The following is a 7,405-nucleotide window of genomic DNA, read 5'->3' as shown; positions in this document are numbered from 1 at the left end:
AATAATAATCGTCCAGTGGGTTGTCGTTGCTCAAGGAAATGACTTCTGTTCACGCCTTCATTACTTCTTGTGGTTTTCTCGAGCTATTTTGTTCCCTCTACCTTCGTCTTTATCGTCCTACGTCTTACTTCGTAATGGTGTAATTTATCACAAACAGCCTCGCTACGGCCCAAAGGTCTGGCTGGTAGTGTTTATCCTCTTTGCTTCCTGGTGTTCTTGAATGCCACGTTAGTTATGTGGGAAAGAATGTTAATGATACACAAAGTTTCGTATGTAAACGTTATGCTTAAGTCTTGTTTAGGTAGTTTATCCTCATGAGATGGACAAAAACTCCAGAAAATGAACCTCAACTCATGACACTGTGAGAGAAGAGTTTACAATTGTCTGAATGCATTGTCTTCTCATGGTGATTTTTAAGGTTTAGAAGTGAATATTCTAGACGCAATATTTACTAAGAGGAAACGAAGTTGGTGTGTTAAATTTTGGCGAAGATACGACATCAAAATTGACTAGTAATTGTAGGTGCCTTGTTTTCTTAGAGTGTATTTAAAATCATTCGTAATTATATGTAGGGAAGAGAAAGAGTTAATGTTTAGTGGGAGTTCATAAGAGAGAGAGAGAGAGAGAGAGAGAGAGAGAGAGAGAGAGAGAATGCCGGCATATCACTGATTTTATCCAGGTAATGAAGGACAGCTGGAATATAAAGCGATCTCCTTTTTTTTGTTCGTTGTCTGCACGAGTGTGTGTGTGTGTGTGTGTGTGTGTGTGTGTGTGTGTGTGTGTGTGTGTGTGTGTGTGTGTGTGTGTGTGTGTGTGTGTGTGTGTGTGCAATTATTAACCATTCATTGCTCGCTGCTATCTTCAACCAGTTCTTATTATTTCTTCTTCTTCTTCTTCTTCTTCTTCTTCTTCTTCTTCTTCTTCATTGTTGTTGTTGATATTGTTACTTTTATTATCAATGTTGTTGTTGTTGTTGTTGTTGTTGCTGCTGTTGTTTTTCATCATCATTATCATTATCTTCTTCTTCTTCTTCTTCTTCTTCTTCTTCTTCTTCTTCTTCTTCTTCTTCTTCTTCTTCTTCTTCTTCTTCTTCTTCTTCTTCTTCTTCTTCTTCTTCTTCTTCTTCTTCTTCTTCTTCTTCTTCTTCTTCTTCTTCTTCTTCTTCTTCTTCTTCTTCTTCTTCTTCTTATTATTATTATTATTATTATTATTATTATTATTATTATTATTATTATTATTATTATTATTATTATTATTATTATTATTATTATTATCATCATCATCATCATCATCATCATCATCATTTTCATCCTCATTATCATTATTATTATTATTATTATTATTATTATTATTATTATTATTATTATTATTATTATTGTTGTTGTTGTTTTTGTTATTATTATCATTATTATTATTATTATCATCACCATCATCATTATCATTATCATCATCATCATCATCATCATCATCATCATCATCATCATCATCCTCATCATTACCATTATTATCATTATCATTATTATCGCTGTTATCACCACCACCACCACCACCACCACAAAAAAGAAACACCATCATCATCATCATCATCATCATCATCATCATCATTTCCGTAGAATCGATGGCCTTGTCCTTCACTCCACCCGCGTCATTCAGGCAGGTGAGTCTTGGAGTGTCTTCCGCTCCCTCTAGAAATCCGTGCAGGTGTGAGGCGCGATGTGACGGGAAGCAGGTAGCGCGGTGAGCCCTCAGGTGACTCACGTTTGTGGACTTTTACATGGCTGATGATTACCTTGAGACAGAGCATCGGTGACAGCAGGGGATCAGATGAATAAATGGATGGATAGATAGATGGATGGATAATTAGATAGAAAGATACACAGATTTGTAGATTAGTAGATAGATAAGTATGCAAATAAGTAGACTGGTAGATAAGTTGATAATTATGTTGGTAGTACATAATTTGGTAGATATTTGGTAGACCTGTAGATAGATAGGGAAATGGACACACACACACACACACACACACACACACACACACACACACACACACACACACACACACACACACACACACACACACACACACACACACACACACACACACACACATAAATATCCCTACTCTTATCAATTAATAATCAAAATCAGCATTTGGTAGTGCGTCAGAGAGAGAGAGAGAGAGAGAGAGAGAGAGAGAGAGAGAGAGAGAGAGAGAGAGAGAGAGAGAGAGAGAGAGAGACTAAACGTTTTAAAAATCTCATGGAACAGTTTAAGAAAGAATATCTCGAAGTATAGTTTCTTTCTTTCTTTATCTCTTTCTTTCTTTCTTTATTTGTTTATTTAATTATGTAGCTGATTATTTATTTAGTTACTTAACTGGTTAGTCAGCTACTTAATTTTTTTTTTACCTTTACATTCCAAACATTATTAACAAACAAGCCGCTGAAGATAAAGATGAAATTACTTGAAAAAATCCAGTTTATATAAATATTAACCTCTTGCCCTCATGTCGTGTAACTTGAAGCATTAAAAAAAATAATAATAATAAGAACGAAAATGTATTGTTACTTGTTGCTTGCCTTGCCTGTTTTTCACAATTTTTCATTCACTCGTTCCCTCGCGTGTGATTTCATTCCCTCGCTGTTTGTTTTTGTTGTTACGAGGGAAACGACACGCTGGGATGTTAGTATGTGTCGCCATGCGTGTAGTAATGAATAAATCGAAGAGGTTTTGTGTGCAACATTTTCATTCTTTATTCAGCCCGTGTACTTTGTTGATATTCCAGTAGCGCACTGACATTTTATTTATTCTGATTTTTTAATTTTTTTTATTGATTTACCTTTTTTTTTTTTTTTTTTTTTCGTCCATGCAAGTTAACAAAATCCAATTAAGCAGTGCACCTTCAAAAATTTATTTACTCATTCATTTTAAGAGACATTTTTCCTGGTATTATTTCCGCGTTTTTTGTTCTCCCTCTCTCTCTCTCTTTCTCTCTCTCTCTCTCTCTCTCACTCATTCAGGTTATTCATATGCAAGCTCCTCCCAAGGCAGTGCTTCCTTCCTTCCTAGTTTCACATGAGTGGTGCATCTCTGTGTTCAGGCATTGCTGGCACTACCTTCCTACTTGCATGAAGGCAGATTCAACCTTGGAGCTTAATCACATATAGACCAAAGTTCGTAGCTTATCTGATGACGACAAAGGCACAAATTCAAAATTGCAAAACACAAAGCACGTGGAGGGCAGAAGGTACAGTCAGGGTCAAAAGTCTGTTCACATTCAAGCATTTTTTTTCATTATATTTAGCGTGTTCTTTCAATTTAATGCCCTCTTGTCTGCTGGCAGTATAAAAACCTAACAAGTGACGGATTTCTAAGGAGATCAGGAGACTCGAGGATGATAAACGCAGAACACAGTGTGATAGACTTTGCATATTCTTTCAGTGTAGTGTCCTTTGATCTGCTGGCTATCTAAATACCTAAGTGACAGATTTCCAAGGGGATCAGAAGACTCGAGGATGATAAACGCAAAACACAGTTGAAGTAAATACGCAAGATTGCTTGACTTCTTACCAAGGTGTATATTCTTAAATGTTTCAGCGTCTTCTACTTTTAACAGGTTCTAGTGGAAGGTATTGGGGTTTCTAAGGGAGTTTCCACAATCCTAGTAATGATTTTGTAAAGATTCTGAAACATCGAGAGAGAAAACAACCGTACAAACCTGACTAATAATTTTTGTGGCTTTTGGAAACTGTTCTGATGAGAGGAAATTCAACGTGTTCTGAAAACTTAACTTACCTGCAGAAATAACAGCCACCATAGCTTCCTAGTCACAGTTTTCACCCTTACAGTAATATTAAGCCAAAGAAGCTAGCCTCTATTCGAAGCTCAGAAAAACGCCCTTCCCAAATTAACATCATTCCCTAATTACTAACCACTGTTAGTTATCATTTCTTCTACAGCCACTTCCAAACATTGTACTGGCTAGAAATTTCAAAATCCTTTCTTTTTAATCCCCCTTTTTGTTGTAGATGTTTATAAAGATTTCATACATTACATTTAGCGCTGTGAATTGTTGTATATCACACTGAAAGGCTTAAACTTCATACAGACCCCGGTGAAAGCCACACCACGGGAAGCTATGGGCTCGTCACGGCTGTCAGGGTTGTAATTACAGCTATCGTCCGCAGCATCGGGCGTGATATTTACCATTTTTCCACGCCTCATCAAGGTCTTCGCCATATGAAGACCGCCGCACGTCAAAACTCGCTACCATGACATACAAGGACTCTAATCACCCCCTTCCTTCTTATAATTCTGTCTTCCTCTTCTCCCTCCTCATTCACCTTCAATCGCTTCCCTCCTATATCTCTCATTGCTGTTTCTCTTTCACTATAAGCTAGCGTCCACAGAAACTACAGTTGTTCTTCATTTACATTCCTCCATCCATTGTTTTCTTCCTTCCGCCTCACTTCTTCCCATCCCTCCTTTTCGCTTCATCTATCTCCGTTCAGACTTCCTCCACATTCCAATGCGCGAGACGTCAACGAGGAGGAGGACTCAGCTACACTATACGGCACTCCTTACACGTGCAATCGCTGCTCTAACCACCTTGAGGCGTGTGGCATTGTTTCGTTATGTCACTCGCTACCGCCCCTTCAGGAAGTCTAGAGGAAGTGAGTAGGGGAGAGATTGACCGTCATGGGGTGTGGCTGGGGAGAAAGAGGGAGGAAGAGGGGGAATATGCGTCAGGGTTGCAGATTCCCGGGTTCTTTCGTGATCATAGGTTCATGTCCGGTGGTGACCAAATGTTTCCTAGAGAGGTGTTATCGTACTCCCGGCCTTGACCTTGACAAGTCCGGTTCCTTTATTTAGTATTCTTGGAACGTCTCCTGTTGGAATTTTTTCCCACTTCGTTTTGTCCTTCTTCAAAACTGCAAGTGCTTGGTTCCTGGGCCACTTGTGTTGTTGTTATTCTTGATGACTATAATTAAACTTGTTATTGTTATTCTTGATGACTATAATTAGACTTGTGTTCGTTAAAAGCGCTACGTGGTTACCTATCCTTTTTTTTTTTTTCGCTCTGTTTAACTTAAGATCGGAACTGCAAGCGCTTGTATCCTTAGCTATTTATGTTATTGTCATGTTATTGCTATTCTTAATTATTTTATCCGTAAACTATAATAAGAATTTTAATATATAAGTTTAAGTGTTACGTCGTTATCTATCTTTTTATTTTATTTTTTTTATTCTCCTTAACTAAATATGAAAATTGCACGTGACTGTAGCCTTGGTTATTTAAGTTATTGTTATTTCTGATCATTTTAGTAATAGACTATAATTAGAACAGCTGCATCAGAAAATATCACGTTGTTATCTGTCCTTTTTTTTTTTTTATTTATTCATATTCTGTAACTGATCCATAATCTATCGTAACATCAATCATCTCTACATTGTCTCCAATCTTGATTATCTTAAGACTACGCACTGTATTTTTAGAAGCCAGTATCATATTTCAAAACTACTACATGGTTATATACCCTTGATATTTCCTATAAGCAGAGCTATCTTCATTACAGCGCTATTTTTATTCCTCTTCATCTGACATCATTACCTACTGACGCTCATCTCATCCGTTCGTCCTATTTCTGGTTCAGTGAAGACATCTTGACACCTGAAACATTTCCGAGTAAGTGTTGTTGGTGTTCGCGTCACATCCCTCGACCCCTTTGTGGCTTTGATCTTTTCCTGTTGAAGTGACGAACGATGCAAGGACCACCCGCCAACGTCCTTACTTTTCCTTGATAGCTCTTACGTCACGCGCACTTTACTCATTTCCTCGCCCCCACGCGGATCTCGAACAATACGCCCTTCACATTCTAAGCTTCATACAAATCCTAGTAAAAATATATATATAATAATGACACACCTCTCATGTTTTTACTCATTTTTATAAACTGTTGTTGAGTTACTCACGGATTGCAAGGAAAAATACATACTTCTCTCATGTTTAACTAATCTTCTTTATCTCAAGGGAATCTTAAGCTTACCAACTGACGGATAAGCCTTGGCAACAGGTAAATCATGTAACAGTATTCCCATAATTTATTCATTGCATTCTCTTGTTTATTCCCGGGATGGTTTGTCTTGTCGGGAGTCGCATCAGTAAAATCCAAGAAAGGTCAGGCGTTGTAGTCTTCGCTGCATAAAAGCATAAAAAATAAGGGAACCTACAAGACACCACCTGGCCAACACGTAGCAGTCCCTGTATACAATAGAGCCACTTTTATTCACCTCTCACCTCTATCCATTAATTCATTTAATGTTCTCTTAAATCTCCCTATTGATTCGGAACTAAAAGACTGACTATTGAGCCTATTTCGGTCATCTACCACCTTCCAGAACCGGTAATTTCCTACTGATGTCACTTACTCCCTCAGAATCATGGCATCTGTCTAAATTTATTCTTATATCAGTGTACGATTTTATGGAGTTGATGATATTTCCTTTTTGGCAATGAAGGGTTTAAGATCAAACTCTCTTTATTCGTCCTCCCTAATCAGTTGTTTGCTCTGACTAACAGTTGGTGATCGTATAAGTTTAAGAGTTGTTTGTAATAGTGAATGGGTTAAGTCGTCTAATCTTGTTTTGCTTATACACAATGGTTTATGTTCTTCCTCTCTCATAAGGGCTATTTTCAAAGGTAACATATCAGTAATATATCAGGTCCTCATAGGTGTCTTTATCCATTTGTAATAGAGGAGTCTTGTTAAACCACTCCTAGAATCATGAAAACCGTCGTAACTTTCCCTACATCCTGTTAAAAGTGAAGGTAAGACGCTGAAACCTTTACGAATACGCTCCAGCACAAACACTGTGGGCGGGGTAGGATAGACAAGTTTATCTCCATTGATGTATTCACGACCATCACACTTGTATCCTTTTTCGTCTCCTGCTTGCTTGCTTCTTGTGGGTGGTGGTGAATCCCTCATCCATGTGCATATCCAGTGCCGTGTTCTGTGTGGCTGAGAGGCGAGTCAGATGTATTCCAAGGGCGATGTGTTATCCTTCCAGTGCCTGTGTCGATGTTTGGGGCGAAGGCAAGGTGTGCTTACTCTTTCTCCTAAAAGTCACTAGGATTCTTTTCGTTTCTCATATGTTCCGCTCTTAGACGGGTTCATGGATGGGGATGATAGGTGGAAATAGGTAGGTATATTTCATACAGGGACTGCCACGTGTAAGCCTGGTCGCTTCTTGCAGCTTCCCTTATTTCTTATGTTCTTATGTTCTTATTTCCTAGCGTCTTTATGTTCGTGTTAGATAGGACGCTGCACTTTTTTTCCTTGTGTGTGTGTGTGTGTGTGTGTGTGTGTGTGTGTATGTGTGTGTGACATATAGACAGTCTTTT

General features: G+C 38.1%; 1 protein-coding gene across 1 annotated transcript in view; it reads left to right on the top strand.

Moving 5' to 3' along the window:
- Positions 1-7,405, top strand: part of LOC135115926 (lys-63-specific deubiquitinase BRCC36-like) — a 58,624-nt gene that overhangs the window by 23,018 nt on the left and 28,201 nt on the right. The window lies entirely within an intron of this gene.

Source organism: Scylla paramamosain, chromosome 30 (assembly GCF_035594125.1).
Source record: "Scylla paramamosain isolate STU-SP2022 chromosome 30, ASM3559412v1, whole genome shotgun sequence".
In the NCBI taxonomy this organism is placed as follows: Eukaryota; Metazoa; Arthropoda; class Malacostraca; order Decapoda; family Portunidae; genus Scylla; species Scylla paramamosain.
Note: the sequence above shows the minus strand (reverse complement) of the source record. Positions and strands in the feature narration are given on the sequence as shown.